At 47.4% G+C, this 13,294-nt stretch overlaps 1 long non-coding RNA gene across 2 annotated transcripts; it reads right to left on the bottom strand.

Moving 5' to 3' along the window:
• Window positions 1-6,819: 6,819 nt before the first annotated feature.
• LOC123147644 (uncharacterized) lies at window positions 6,820-11,788 on the bottom strand. 2 transcript variants are annotated; one of them, XR_006473371.1, is made up of 6 exons: window positions 11,366-11,788; window positions 9,812-9,917; window positions 8,703-8,834; window positions 8,244-8,576; window positions 8,028-8,129; window positions 6,820-7,470 (listed from the first exon to the last, which is right to left on the bottom strand). It is a non-coding gene; the product is annotated as an uncharacterized lncRNA (long non-coding RNA). The 2 variants fall into 2 exon arrangements; XR_006473370.1 differs by lacking the exon at window positions 8,028-8,129 and having other exon boundaries at window positions 11,366-11,780.
• Between the last annotated feature and the right edge of the window lie 1,506 nt (window positions 11,789-13,294).

Consider the following 13,294-nt stretch of genomic DNA (forward strand, 5'->3'; position numbering starts at 1 on the left):
GCCTTGCGGGCCCGCGCGGCACGACGAAGTGGGCGCCGGGCGGCGGCCAACGGGAGAGGGCCACGCGGCAGCGGCGGGGCGGACCGGACGTGTCCGTTGGTGGCGGCTTTATCCAGCGGCGGCGGGTGGAGATGGATCTGAGGTTAGGGATGGAGGGGATCCGGGATTTTTAGGAGGGGTTCTTTATATAGGCATAGAGGGAGCTAGGAGAGTCCAAATGAGGTGCGGTTTTTGGCCACGCGATCGTGATCAAACGCTCTAGATGATGGAGAGGGTTTAGGTGGGTTTTGGGCCAAAATGGAGGGGTGTTGGGCTGCAACACACACGAGGCCTTTTCGGTCCCTCGGTTAACCGTTGGAGCATCAAACGAAGTCCAAATGGTACGAAACTTGACAGGCGGTCTACCGGTAGTAAATCAAGGCCGCTTGGCAAGTCTTGGTCCAATCCGGAAATGTTTAATCCACACACATGAAAGAAAGGTAGAAATGACCACCGGAGGAGAACGAAGCGCCGAAATGCAAAACGGACAACGGGGAAAATGCTTGAATGCATGAATGAACACGTATGCAAATGCAATGCATATGATGACATGATATGAGATGCATGACAACGACAACAACACACGGAGACAAAAACCCGAACCCGAGAAAATAAAATAACTTAACGCCGGAAACGGCAAGCGTTGGAGTACAAATTTGGTAAGTTACATCCGGGGTGTTACACATTATCAACCTTACATCTTTTGGTATTCACACTATGAATATGTGTAGCATTACGCTCGAGATTCATTAAGAATAAACCATTCACCATCTGAGCATGACCATAAAACATATCTCTCATATAAATAGAACAACCATTATTCTCGGATTTAAATGAGTAGCCATCTCGAATTAAACGAGATCATGATACAATGTTCATGCTCAAAGCTGGCACTAAATAACAATTATTGAGGTTTAAAACTAATCCCGTAGGTAAATGTAGAGGCAGCATGCCGACGGTGATCACATCGACCTTGGAACCATTCCCGACGTGCATCGTCACCTCGTCCTTCGCCAGTCTTCGTTTATTCCGCAGCTCCTGCTTTGAGTTACAAATGTGAGCAACCGCACCGGTATCAAATACCCAGGAGCTACTACGAGTACTGGTAAGGTACACATCAATTACATGTATATCACATATATCTTTCATGTTGCCGGCCTTCTTGTCCGCTAAGTATTTGGGGCAGTTCCGCTTCCAGTGACCACTTCCCTTGCAATAAAAACACTTAGTCTCGGGCTTGGGTCCATTCTTTGGCTTCTTCCCGGCAGCTTGCTTTCCTGGCGCGGCAACTCCCTTGTCGTCCTTCTTGAAGTTCTTCTTACCCTTGCCTTTCTTGAACTTAGTGGTTTTATTCACCATCAACACATGATGTTCCTTTTTGATTTCCACCTCTGCTGATTTCAGCATTGAATACACCTCAGGAATGGTCTTTTCCATCCCCTGCATATTGAAGTTCATCACAAAGCTCTTGTAGCTCGGTGGAAGCGACTGAAGGATTCTGTCAATGACCGCGTCATCCGGGAGATTAACTCACAGCTGAGTCAAGCGGTTATGCAACCCAAACATTTTGAGTATGTGCTCACTGACAGAACTATTTTCCTCCATCTTACAGCTGAAGAACTTGTCGGAGACTTCATATCTCTCGACCCGGGCATGAGCTTGAAAAACCATTTTCAGCTCTTCGAACATCTCATATGCTCCGTGTCTCTCAAAACGCTTTTGGAGCCCCAGTTCTAAGCTGTAAAGCATGCCGCACTGAACGAGGGAGTAATCATCAGCACGTGACTGCCAAGCGTTCATAACGTCTTGGTTTTCTGGGACTGGTGCGTCACCTAGCGGTGCTTCTAGGACATAATCTTTCTTGGCGACTATGAGGATGATCCTCAGGTTCCGGACCCAGTCCGTATAGTTGCTGCCATCGTCTTTCAGCTTGGTTTTCTCTAGGAACGCGTTGAAGTTGAGGACAACATGGGCCATTTGATATACAAGACATATTGTAAAGATTTTAGACTAAGTTCATGATAATTAAGTTCATCTAATCAAATTATTCAATGAACTCCCACTCAGATAGACATCCCTCCGGTCATCTAAGTGTAACATGATCCGAGTTAACTAGGCCGTGTCCGATCATCACGTGAGACGGACTAGTCAACATCGGTGAACTTCTTCATGTTGATCGTATCTTCTATACGACTCATGCTCGACCTTTCGGTCTTCCGTGTTCCGAGGCCATGTCTGTACATGCTAGGCTCATCAAGTCAACCTAAGTGTATTGCGTGTGTAAATCTGGCTTACACCCGTTGTATTCGAACATTAGAATCTATCACACCCGATCATCACGTGGTGCTTCGAAACAACGAACCTTCGCAACGGTGCACAGTTAGGGGGAACACTTTCTTGAAATTATTTCGAGGGATCATCTTATTTAAGCTACCGTCGTTCTAAGCAAATAAGATGCAAAACATGATAAACATCACATGCAATCAAACAGTGACATGATATGGCCAATATCATTTGCTCCTTTTGATCTCCATCTTCGGGGCTCCATGATCATCGTTGTCACCGGCATGACACCATGATCTCCATCATCATGATCTCCATCATCGTGTCTTCTTGAAGTTGTCTCGTCATCTATTACTTCTACTACTATGGCTAACGCTTTAGCAATAAAGTAAAGTAATTACATGACGTTTATGTTGACACGCAGGTCATAAATAAATAAAGACAACTCCTATGGCTCCTGCCGGTTGTCATACTCATCGACATGCAAGTCGTGATTTCTATTACAAGAACATGATCATCTCATACATCACATATATCATTCATCACATCCTTTGGCCATATCACATCACAAAACACTTGCTGCAAAAACAAGTTAGACGTCCTCTAATTGTTGTTGCAAGTTTTTACGTGGCTGCTATAGGTTTCTAGCAAGAACGTTTCTTACCTATGCCAAAACTACAACGTGAATTGCCAATTTCTATTTACCCTTCATAAGGACCCTGTTCATCGAATCCGATCCGACTAAAGTGGGAGAGACAGACACCCGCCAGCCACCTTATGCAACTAGTGCATGTCAGTCGGTGGAACCGGTCTCACGTAAGCGTACGTGTAAGGTTGGTCCGGGCCGCTTCATCCCACAATGCCACCGAATCAAGATAAGACTAGTAACGGCAAGATAATTGACAATATCGACGCCCACAACTGCTTTGTGTTCTACTCGTGCATAGTAACTACGCATAGACCTAGCTCATGATGCCACTGTTGGGGAACGTAGCAGAATTTTAAAATTTTCTACGCATCACCAAGATCAATCTATGGAGTCATCTAGCAACGAGGGAGAGAGGAGTGCATCTACATACCCTTTTAGATCACGAGCGGAAGCGTTCAAGAGAATGGGGTTGATGGAGTCGTACTCGACGTGATCCAAATCACCGAAGATCCTAGCGCCGAACAGACGGCACCTCCGCGTTCAACACACGTATGAAGCGAGGACATCTCCCGCGCCTTGATCCAGCAAGGAGGAGGGGGAGGTTGAGGAAGAGGGCTCCAACAGCAGCACGACGGCGTGGTGGTGGTGAAGCTGCAGTACTCCGGCAGGGCTTCGCCAAGCTCTTACGGAGGAGGAGAGGTGTTTGGGAGGGGAGGGGCTGCGCCTTGGATATTGTGTGCAGCCCTCCCCTTGCCCCTCTATTTATAGGGGAAGGAGGAAGGGGGCCGGCCCCCTCTAGATGAGATCTAGAGGGGGGGCGGCGGCCAAGGGGAGGGGGCTTGCCCCCCAAGCAAGGGGGGCGCCCCCTTTAGGGTTTCCCCCCAACCCTAGGCGCATGGGCCCAAGGGGGGATGCGGCCAGCCCATGTAGGGCTGGTTCCCCTTTCCTCTACAGCCCATTAGACCCTCCGAGAGAGGTGGCCCCTCCCGGTGGACCCCCGGAACCCCTCCGGTGGCCCCGGTACAATACTGATATGCCCCCGAACCTTTCCGGTGACCGTATGACAACTTCCTACATATAAATCTTCACCTCCGGACCATTCCAGAACTCCTTGTGACGTCCGGGATCTCATCCGGGACTCCGAACAACATTCGGTAATCACATACAAGTCTTCCTAACAACCCTAGCGTCACCGAACCTTAAGTGTGTAGACCCTACGGGTTCGGGAGACATGCAGACATGACCGAGACGACTCTCCGGTCAATAACCAACAGCGGGATCTGGATACCCATATTGGCTCCCACATGCTCCTCGATGATCTCATCGGATGAACCACGATGTCGAGGATTCAATCAATCCGTATACAATTCCCTTTGTCAATCGGTACGTTACTTGCCCGAGACTCGATCGTCGGTATCCCAATACCTTGTTCAGTCTCGTTACCGGCAAGTCACTTTACTCGTACCGTAATGCATGATCCCGTGATCAACCACCTGATCACATTGAGCTCATTATGATGATGCATTACCGAGTGGGCCCAGAGATACCTCTCCGTCATACGGAGTGACAAATCCCAGTCTCGATTCGTGCCAACCCAACAGTCACTTTCGGAGATACCTGTAATGTACCTTTATAGTCACCCAGTTACCTTGTGACGTTTGGCACACCCAAGGCACTCCTACGGTATCCGGGAGTTGCACAATCTCATGGTCTAAGAAAATGATACTTGACATTCAGAAAAGCTACAGCAAACGAACTACACGATCTTTGAGCTAAGCTTAGGATTGGGTCTTGTCCATCATATCATTCTCCTAATGATGTGATCCCGTTATCAATGACATCCAATGTCCATAGTCAGGAAACCATGACTATCCTTTGATCAACGAGCTAGTCAACTAGAGGCTCACTAGGGACGTGTTGTGGTCTATGTATTCACACATGTATTACGATTTCCGGATAACACAATTATAGCATGAACAATAGACAATTATCATGAACAAAGAAATATAATAATAACCATTTTATTATTGCCTCTAGGGCATATTTCCAACAGGCGATCGACAAGTGGCGCCCCTACTTGCAGCGCGGCCCCTTCGACATCCTCACTGACCACAAGTCGCTCTGCAACCTGGGGGAGCAACACCTCGAGACCGAGCTGCAGCGCACGGCTATGGCGAAACTTGTTGGGCTGCAGTTCCGCTTTCAGTACAAGCGTGGACTCGACAACGGCGCGGCTGACGCCTTGTCTCGGGTGGGCAAACAACTCGACCTGGCCGCGCTCTCGGCGTGCCAGCCGGCTTGGATTCAGGAGGTGCTCTACTCCTACTCCACCAACCCGGACGCCCAAGATCGACTGCAAAAACTCGCCATCACCAGCCCCGACAACGACGGCTACGAACTGCACCACGGCGTCATCCGTCGCGGTGGCCGCCTGTGGATTGGCGCCAACACTGCGCTTCGCACCAAGCTCATCGCCGCGCTCCACAACAGCGCGGTCGGCGGCCACTCCGGCGTCACAGCAACCTACCAGCACGTGCGCAAGCACTTTGAATGGAGGGGGCTCAAGCGCGACACCGAGGAGTTCGTGTAGCAGTGCGTGACTTGCCAGCAGGCCAAGCACGAACACACCAAGCCTGCCGGACTCTTGGCGCCGCTGCCCATCCCATCAACGCCCTGGGAAGACCTCACCATGGATTTCGTGGAGGGGCTGCCGCCATCGGAAGGCTTCGACATGATCATGGTCGTGGTGGACCGCTTCACCAAGTTCGCCCATTTCATTCCACTCCGTCACCCCTTCCACGCCGCGCAGGTGGCGCGCGCGTTCTGGGACAACGTGGTCAAGCTGCACGGGGTACCCACCTCGATCGTCTCCGACCGCGACAAGGTTTTCACCAGCAATCTCTGGCGGGAGCTGCTTGCCGGCGCCGACACGAAGTTGTTGTACTCCACCGCCTACCACCCGCAGACCGATGGCCAAAGCGAACGAGTGAACCAGTGCATGGAGATGTATCTCCGGTGCGCGGTGCACGACACCCCGGGCAAGTGGCGTCGCTGGCTGCCCATGGCGGAGTTTTGGTACAACTCGACCTTCCATTCGTCGCTCAACTGCACACCGTTCAAGCCGCTGTACGGGAAGGAGGCCAACCTGGGAGCCATGGTGGCCTGGCTAGGCGACGCGTCGACCAGTGACGACCTAGACTGGGCGGCGCACACAGCGCACATACGCGCCCAGCTGGAGCGTGCCCAAAGCGCTGCAAGAAACAAGCTGATCGCAATCGCACTGAGCGCCAGTTCCAGGTGGGCGAGCATGTACTCCTGAAACTGCAACCCTACGTCCAGCAATCCGTCAACCGGCCCTGCGCCAAACTCGCCTACAAGTTCTTCGGGCCCTACACCGTCGTCGAGCGGATCGGGCGCATGGCGTACAAGCTCGACCTGCCGGAATCCAGCCGCGTGCATCCGGTCTTCCACGTCTCGCAGTTGAAGCCATTCACGCCGGATTACACGCCGGTGTACGCAGAACTTCCACGGGTGCCTGATCTGTCCGTGGCGACCATGGTACCCACGCGCATCCTGGAGCGGCGCATGATGAAGAAGGGCAATGCCCCGGTCGTCCAGATCAGGGTACAATGGGGGACCAACGCTAGTTCAGCTACGACATGGGAGGACTATGAGACCCTACGGCAACGCTTTCCAACGGCTCTCCTCTGGGAAGACGAAGACGATAGCACTGAAGATGGAGCTCGCTCTCAAGGGAGGGAGAATGTCACACCTGGCTGCCACTTGTCCAGTGTGACGTGTCAAGGATCGGGCCCAGCTGTAAGAGTGCGTGAGTGAGAGCGAGGGAGTGATAAAGGGGCAGCCAGCCGCCTGTGACAGGGCATGCGATGTAACAGACTGTCAACTCTTCCTAATCCTTCCTCTGGAAGCAATCTCCCTTCTTCCTCTCCAAGTCTCTCTCTTGCTCTCCCTCACCTACTCCGATCCCCTCCTCTCCGGTTCGTTACACTCTGTCACCAAAATTTAGTTGCCCCTCAGCGTACATCTTAAATGGAGAAATACAAACCACTTAGTCCCAGTTATAGCGGGCATAGATTTGAACCGACATTGCCTTGATCCTGGCACGCTTGGCCATCAGGACTGGCTCGCCCACGATCTCGGAGCAACCCCTCACGTGAAGACGCTCCAGGAGAGGGCAGCTATCAATGATAAATGCCAGCCCTTCGACGTTCACGCTGCAGCGTATGAGGGCAAGGTCTCGCAGCCCATGCAGTGCCGCAATCCCAAGCGTCTGTTCCCTGCTCCCATGGCATAGCTCGAGGCACTCGAGTTGATTGCATGTTTTACCAATGACTTGATACAAATCCCCTGTGACACTTCTTCGGTAACCCCAAAGCACGATCTTCTCCAGCAGAGGAAACCTTGGCATCGCCTCGGCCAATCCTTCTTTCGTGATCCTATAGCACTTCACAAGGTCAAGGTGCCTCAGATTGGGCGACCTGCAAAAGAAGCACCTGCCTCTTAGCACCCCCTAATGAACATGGTTACAATTACAGATCTCGTATTTTAAATAACAAACTTGCTGGTGCATTGTCTGTAACTCTTGCTTTCTTTTTGTTTCTCTTTATACATTCTTTTGTTTTTCTTGTAATTAATAAAAAGAGATACAGTAGAATGCTTCATTTCACTGTTTCCGTGAAAAGAAACATTAGTGATGCATTTCAATATAGTAAAGCAATAGTCACTGTGTGAACGATATCATCTCAAAGGTTTGATGATGAAAGATCAATCGACTGAGTTGTGACGTGAAGCATAGTGGAGTATGCACACCCCAGCATTTGATCTGACCTCAGTCACTACACTTCAGTTTTGCAAAAGAAAATATGTGGATACCATTGGTTTAGAACACAATAGCAATGTAAAGGTAGCATTAAGAAGCCTTTTACTTAGCTTTAAAAACAAGTAAAGATTCCTACTGCTGAAATCTACTTAAATCTGTATGAAGATGGCATTGATGATAATAATTGGGACATTTATTCAACACAAGAAGAATTACATTTTTGCATCGAAATTCCTCACTCTAACAACAGTTGATTTGACCTCATATAACGATGGTATGAAATCTATGACATAAACCTTCTAAAACAGATATCTATCCCTGCATAAAGATAGCAAAATCAAGGGGATTTGCATTAAGTGTTAGAAACATAAAATTCTAGCCCGAAATATAATTAAAATTCTAGAACACAATCTAGTACCGAGATAAGATTACCTGTCCGCTATGTACTTGAGGAGCTTATTAGTAAGAAACCACTCTCCCACAACACCTCCATCCGCCCGTCAGAACGGTCGATAGACACGTTCAACATTGCCCGCAAATCATTCGCGTTCATGCCAACGATCTCGTGGTGCTGCATGTGCACGATTATCAGGCTCCTTGGCCACCTCCAGCCATGAGTGGCAAACAAGGCCCGCACCCATGAGAAGATCAACGACCCCTAGATTTTCAAAAATTGAATAGAGGGCGTCAAAAGGCAGCTCCGACCAGTCCCTGGTAGGTCGCTTTGGCAAAGGCAAGACATCCATTTCCTGGGGAGACCTGAAACTGCAAACAAGATTATTACTATAGCCACCCAGTACATCCAGAGATGAGAATCAGGTGAAGAGTCGAGAGGTTCATGCCCCTATTTGATCAGTACCATTCCAGGGCCAGGAAGATGGAAAGCTGTACCTGAATATTTTTCTTCGTGTGATGATCAGTGGCTGTGTTAGTCTTCTTGGAGCTTTAGGCACAATCTATGGAGGGCACTGTTAATTTGCAGTGAACTGAAGAAGTTGAAAAGTTTGCTTAAGTCCCCAGTCACTATACAAGAGTAAACAGTTAACAAATATTAGTTTCATCCATCATAAGCACTCCCAATGCATCATCTTTTAGTGCAGTTTTCTAGGGCATGGTACATATTTAGATACAATGGTTTTTTTCATTTATGCCACTAGTTGTGTCCCACTACTCAGTTTTGCCACTAGGAATTTCAACTGCTCAAAAATGTCATCGCTCTGTTAGGCGCGGGCTAAAAAATGCCACTAGGCACCATTATTGTCAGCTCAAAACCCGTGCCATGTTATAATGACCAAAATACCCATGGACCAACATGTCAGCTCTCCTATCTCACTACGATAACGTGTGGGTCCCACTTGATCCCCAACAGCGTTCTTATTTTCCTATAAAATTATTCGCTTGCTTACTCTTGATAAGTGGGGCCCACACTTATCATTGTGAGATAGAGAGAGCTGAAATGTGGGTCTTGGTCATACAACATGTTCAATGGGTTTGACCTGACAGTAACGGTGTCTAATGGCATTTTTGAGCAAACATCTAATGAAATGATGACATTTTTTAGGTATCTAATGTCATTTTTGAGCAAGCATCTCACGAAATGATGGCATCTTTGAGCAGTTGTACCTTTTAATGGCAAAACTGAGTAGTGGGACACAACAAATGGCATAAATGATAAAAAGCCTAGATACAACTACCCCAATGCATTATGCCTTATATGTTGCATCCAGAGCTTGCATTTAATTTATTTTAGGATCATACTTGAACTCCAAAATTGTAGCCTATTTGTGGCATCTGCTGACCGACTCATGTTTGCTGACACATGCACACAGTTCACACACAAATCCCTTTGCATTCATACAAGCATCGATCCACTACAGAATATATAACCCACTCACAAGTTCAATTGATGCATACATTCACATTCACACATGCATCTGCTACAAAATTCATAAGGTGTGCATCCACTGAAACATATGAGCAAATGACACACTTAGATTTACCAGATGGAAGAATCTTCACGACCTCCACGAATCGGATGTGCTTTTGCTCAGTCAAAACAATACTTTCAGCTTCAGGTCGCAGATGATGCCCTTCTTGTCCTCAGTCCTGGAAAAAAGAGAGTGAGAACTGCTGCAGAAAAAATAGTAAGTAAATGTATATGTAAGTTAGTATATCTAGTTAGCATCTTCGGAAGAGGGAGGATGGCAGTTAGTTAGCATCTGACTGAACTTACGCATATGAAAAGAGATATAATGGGACACTTCTCAAATAAGAAATGTCAAACAAAAGAATCTGGAACGCTTGGTTTGACGACAATGCATGTTCAGCTCATGCATCAACTTGTAGAGCAGTGATATGTACAGTTGAGCCTCACAGTTTATTATGACCCAAGCTTGTAAACAGAGCTTAAACTACACGAGAGGTCTGGATCAATAACTTAAATGATCCAGTAATGAGACATCAAGGCCATTACAGAGCTGCACTTGAACCAATAGCAAACTGGGATAATCACTAGAAAGATACAAAGAGAAATAGTGGGAGAAAGGAGATTATGTATCAGAAGTGAAAATTGGTTGGAAATACCTAGCAAGACAAATGTGAAATGGGCAAAAAAGTGTGCAGGAAGGGTGCTAATTTCTAGAAGTAGCTTACGTTGATGATCCTGCCACTTGCTTGCAGGTTCTCATACCTTGTGATTTAATCAAGCAAAATTCTGGTAATAAATTCGCAACATTGTAAAGATAACTTCCCTCCAAAAAGAAATATTGTACAAAGACATCTTCCCTCTAATGACTTGATCAGCAAATAGAAATATATCTCTGGTCTTTTACAGTTTACATTGCTCATTACGAATGGATTTGACAAGGGTCCATATACTAGTTAGATAACTACTTAACCCTTTTTTAGAGACTGAATTATTAGTTACTGATTCATTCATTTGACAAGGATCTGCATTTCATACTAACAAGCTACCTCAGTATATTCAAGTTAGAACTGCTAAAGAGGATACATACAAAAGGTAACCTTATCTTCTTCTTTTTTCGTACCTTTATTCTAATCCAAATCAAAGAGTGAACGTAGCGCATATGGCCTACAGGGCAATGGGGCATCGCGCCGTGGGAACGGCGTTGAGGCCGTGTGTGTGCTAGCACCTAGCAATGCGATGATGCAAAGCTGATGTGGGATGCATCGATCGGGTCGTGCTGAGCTCCCGTCGCGCCACAGTGGACTTGTTCTAAATGTCAAGCTAGCGCAGTATGCTATTTAAATTGCAGAATTTGTTTCATTACGAAACACACGAAACCGCACATAAAAATATGTGATAAATGTAACAAAAATGAAGAAGGCAAAAGGGAGAAAGGGGCAAATCCTAGCAGATAACAAACACGTACGTTAACAGATTCGCAGAACAAAATATTTGATTATATATCTTGCTTAAGCAAGCCAACAACTCAATACAAGGATCCTGAAATCAATAGTCTTAGTTAACATAATTTTTTGCCAGGTCTTGTAATTACAAAAATCAACTGATGAAAAAAAAAATTGATTAGCACCTCGACAATGTGTTGGCGACGGAACTGAAGTGTGGCGGGCACTGGAGTCCGTCAGCGTGGTGCGACTGTGCGAGTAGGCGTCCGCGGGGTGGGCCGGGAGCGGGGCAAGTAGGAGGCGCAGTGGAACACGAGGCCGGGACGCGATGGAGCAGGAAGGATCAGGGGAGTGGATCAGGAGGCTGCCGGGGAGCCGGGGTAAGGCAGGACGGGTTGTGTGGTGGACTGGTGGTAAGCGGCGGATTGGGGGCGGTAATCGGCAGTGGAGATGGCCAGCCGCCGCGTGGGGCGCGGCGGCAGAAGTGTCGGAAGAGGACCGCGGCGGGGGAGTAGAGCAAGGGACTGCCGCGGGGGCAGAGTGCGACAGGCCAGGAGGTGCGGCCGGGAGGGAGGCAGCACCGCGGGAGGAGAGGAAAGCCGAGCTAAAGAGCGAAAATGCATAGGAGCATAGGGATTTACAAAAAAACGGCTATTTGCCACTTTCAATATCGGGCTTCGCAAAACTGCCACTCCCAACATTGACTTCGTAAAAATGTCACTTAATTTCTATACACTTTGATTACCAGGCCATTTTTCCCTTTTCAATTACTTTTTTTTCTTTTCAATTTTCTGGCACCTAAAAGGACCAAAGTACCCCTGATCTTCACGTACTTTGGCATCAGATCAGCACTTGAAGCGGACGAGTGCATGCTGCCCGCCGTGAATACCGTGCTTGCCGCATCCCTGGTCGCCGGGACTTCTTGGGTCAATCGCTGGACGCCGCCCCCATCTCTTGGACGTCGCAACGCCGCTGATTGCGTCAACGCCGCGTGCTGCCAATCTCCTCGGCGTCGCGTGCTGCCCGTCACCCAGTACCACAGTGGCGACATGGAACCCAATCTTTCTGAACGGTATTATGTTTTACCTTTCCCTTGGTTTGTTCGTTTGATTCCAGTTCAACAAAGCTCCTCGTGTGACGTATGGAATCTGTGGGAAGCACAATTATCATCCCTCGTCTACTCCCTGTTAATATCCATTTATGTATAAATCAGAATGATGATATAACATTTTATTGAGAAGAATTTACAATAGAAGTAGCCCTCATAATGTGAGCATTAATTAAACATACGTAGTTTCTTCATTGTTATCCTGGTGGCAGTGATAGGCTGTTAATTTACAACAGAAGCATTATTCATAATGTAAACTTAATTACGAAGGGAAGTAGTAGATTATGTTGAGGAACTAGAGGATGATTACACATATTTTTTGCATTGGATGTCATAATTTAGGTTGAGCTAGATACATGCATTGTAGAAATCTAATCACTAACTCAGTCTTGTGTTCATGTTTTCCTAATTGTCTCAAATAGGCATGATTCAGAGGTCACACTTGGTAGCAGTACTAGTACTGATAATCCATATTTATTGGTTGAGGCTTCTTCAACTGTATAATCAACATCAGCTATCATAGAAGTTGACCGGGATAACTTACAAATAGTAGAGACACATGATGATGAAGGTAGAATTGAACTTTAACACACCTATTAGGCATTATGAGAAGGAAGAGAAGTTGCTGCCTCCTGTTTTTCTAGACTATAAGAGTATAGTAGCACATGATTTTATTGTTAAGAATAAAGAAAAGATGCTTAAGTATAAGCTGATATTTGATAAAAATCACCCTGAGACTATTACCTTGCCTGCTCATTTTTTGTTTGACTTATCTGCAGGCAAGTACCTTGTTCCGCCGGAGGCCATTCATGCCTACCGAAACCCCACACCAGCTACAGAGCCAGAGCAGGAACCACAATTTGATCCTCATCGGCAGTCTGTTTATCAGTGGAATCCAGAAGAGATCGCCAATCAATGGCACCAGGGGGTTTCTTCTCAGTACGACCCCAACTATTACTTTGGATATCCGCCAAGCCAGCCGTGGCCATAGACCAACTTAGGCCAA

Source organism: Triticum aestivum, chromosome 7A (genome assembly GCF_018294505.1).
Source record: "Triticum aestivum cultivar Chinese Spring chromosome 7A, IWGSC CS RefSeq v2.1, whole genome shotgun sequence".
In the NCBI taxonomy this organism is placed as follows: domain Eukaryota; kingdom Viridiplantae; phylum Streptophyta; class Magnoliopsida; order Poales; family Poaceae; genus Triticum; species Triticum aestivum.